Genomic DNA, 3,375 nt, shown 5'->3' on the forward strand with positions numbered 1-3,375 from the left:
AGATGAATTGGTCACTCTGCTATAATTTCTAGTAGTATACTACTACTATTGTCTACTACTTTCTCTACTTAATCTATTCTTATACTGTCTGCTACTACTTTCCTCCTATACTACTCCTATACTACTGCTATACTACTGTTGTATACTACTACTAGTATACTACTTTCTAGTAGTATACTACTACTGCCTACTACTTTCTAGTAGTATACTACTACTACTGCCTACTACTACTCCCTCCTCCTCTACTCCCTCCTCCTCTACTACCTACTCCTCTACTCCCTCCTCCTCTACTGCCTACTCCTCTACACCCTCCTCGTCTATTGCCTACTCCTCTACTATGCTCTTGCTGACTAAATTGAGCAGTTCCTCTACTACTCTTACTCTTACTGACTAAATTTGATTGAGCTGTGATGGGGGTTTATTGCTGCCTATGTTGCCAAACAAACTTTTGAGCTATACAGCTCTTACTCTACTCCTCTTACTCCACTCTACTCTACTCTCACCTCTAGTCTTCTACTCTATCTTGATGGCCAAAGGACTTAGCCCTTTGGGGCCGAATTTTGAAACTATCTTGATGGCTTTTGTTTGGTATTTGCAATGATGATTCTTTTCACACTTCTAAGCTGAGGCAGTGGCATATGCAATGATGTGAACCCTTTTATGTTGAGGCAGCGGCGATGATGATTGAGTGCCCCCGCTAAACTAGGATGGCTTGTATACCAGATACAAGCAACCAGTTTAAAAGCGATGTGATGACAATGGGGCAAATCTGAGCCAACTACTACTACTTTACTACTCTAGTACTACTCTACTTTACTACTCTACTTTACTACTCTATAACTGTGTCTATACAACTGAAATATGTATTCATTGTAGCTTTCCAATGGCGGAGGAACCAATAAGCGAATGGCGTGACCCTACCCCTAGTGCATCATCATCAACTAGCCTCGAGAGCCAAGTGTCCGTGACCCCGAGGCCAACAAAGAAACATCATATAGAGGATGAAGATGATCTGACCTACCAACCGAGGGACGACAAAGTTGAAAGTGCGCGGTCTCCAAACCCTGAATAGATGCTGATGGTGACTCGAGAATTTAATTTTGAGGAGGAACAAGTCAGGGACAAAGAACCCCCCGCTCCATCTCCAACCACTTTAGGCAAGTCTAGGGGTCAGAGGACAAAGCTGAGAAGGGGGGAACACGGGAGGCACCGGAGGGAAACCCATGGCAAAGTCCATGTGATCCATGAGGTGGGACCAGAGGGAAACCCATTGTCGCCACCCACGGTCCTTGCCAAGTTCAGTAACCAGGTGGCATGTATAGTCAAGGACAAGGTGGAGATCACTTGGGAGGAGTGGAACAATGTCTTGGTTGACTACAAGACACATATCTAGGGTGAGGTGACGAGGAGCTTCCATTATCTCGAGGACGCTGATCTGAACAAGTGCAAGGAGTGGGTCATGCATGTGACAGGAAGAGCCTTTAGAAACTTCAAGTCCATGCTGACCAGGTACTACCTGAAGCTAGGCAAGTCACCCTATGTCAAATATACTATGGTGAAGGAACATCACTGGGAAGAGTTCTGCAAACAAAGAACGACAGAAGAAGCAAAGGCAAAGAGTGACAAGTTCAACGCGCTCACAAAGAAGAACCTGCACCCCCACAACTCATGGGAGGAAGAAAGGGCTAGAGCTGCCACCGAGCTTCCTGATCCATACGACGGTGTAGACTTGAGGGCTAAGGACTTCATCTATGCCCACAAGCCGAAGAAGCTCAAGGAGGGCACGAGCAAGTTCAATGAGCCCAAGTTTGAGGGGGTGGAGAGGGCTATCATCAAGGCCGCTAAATCCAAGGATAGCTTCGAGGTTTGTAGGGGCCAGGACTTGCTGACCCTAGCGCTGGGAACCCCCAAGCACTGTGGCCGCGTCCATGGCATGTCGTCGAAGATGAGCTGGAACTCAGTGGAGTCATGGAAATCCAACGCTGCCACATACCGGTCAAGGCAGAGGTACAAGGAGGGCATCTTTCAGAAGGGCTATGATCAAGGCGTGGCCAAAATGATCAGCCAGTCCATAAAGAAGCCTTCACGAGCAATGACCTAGATATGGTGTCGATGAGGTCACAGATGCTTCGCCAGGCTGGCGTGACCGTGCCTCAAGTTCCATAAGGGTAGACACAAGGGTAGCCATTGCCGATGATCGAGGATCACCCAAGGCACCCCATTGATGACATCCGGGAACACATGCGCGTCCACCTCATGATCCCGTTCGGCAGGGTGAAAAAGTTGACCATGGGTGAGGGTTACATGCACCCCAAAGAAGATATCAAAGATTTCAACCAAGACCAGATCCCTGCCAACTATGCTACCGTGATACTTACATGGTATGCGACCGAATATGAAGAATTTGAAATAGAATATCCAACTGCAGAAGGGGTAACGATCCTTGGAGCTGCCTTGGGTTTCGAAGTCCTGTGGAACAAGGACGACATAGAGATCATTCTCTCGACACTGACTTCTACTCAGACGGCGACACCAGCATCACAACCATCCATTGCCGGATCTTGTCCCCCCAATGATCTAGATCATGGCAACGACGATGACGAAGGCAATGGCAGGGATGACAAGGGAAGGAACTCACCCCAAGGCATAAGCCCTCACCCTTGTTCTCCTCGTCCAACAACAAGTCCACCTCCACCTCCCGGCAGTCCATCTAAGGGTATGAGCAAAGGACTGGGAGGCACAAGCCCTCACCCTCATTCTCCTCCTCTAAAAACAAGTCCACCTCCACCTCTCGGTAGTCTATCTAAGGGCACGAGCAAAGGACCAGGAGGCACAAGCCCTCACCCTCGTTCTCCTCCTCCAACAACAAGTCCACCTCCACCTCCTGACAGTCCGTCTAAGGGCACAAGCAAGGGACTAGGAGGCATGGAGGAACCAGGGGCAAAGACACCGCCTACTGCCATTGCGAGCACAAGCCACTGTCCTCCACCGCCGGTGAAGACTAAAGGCGACCAAGGGCAGCTCACATACCACTTGAGTTCGAAAGGTATGGTAGCGGCGAGCATAATTTGCTAATAACTTTTCTTTGCCATAATATGGTACTAACATTTCTATCCTAGGCCGAGATCACCTTTCCATCTATTTCCTGAATCGGATGACTGCCCCAGCCATTACGAGCATGGGAAGTTCATGATAACCAAGGCCCAACTCGTCGACAAGGAAAGGTGGGAGACAAGGAGGTTTCATCTCTGGTACATGGAAGCGACAAAAGCTGGCCTGCATGGTTTTCTAGTCAAGGTTGTGGCGAAGTACTTCCACTTGCCTAGCAACGATGTAGAACTCCCCGTGGACTTCCACAACATGTACAAACTACTG

This window comes from Miscanthus floridulus, chromosome 15 (genome assembly GCF_019320115.1).
Source record: "Miscanthus floridulus cultivar M001 chromosome 15, ASM1932011v1, whole genome shotgun sequence".
Lineage (NCBI taxonomy): Eukaryota > Viridiplantae > Streptophyta > Magnoliopsida > Poales > Poaceae > Miscanthus > Miscanthus floridulus.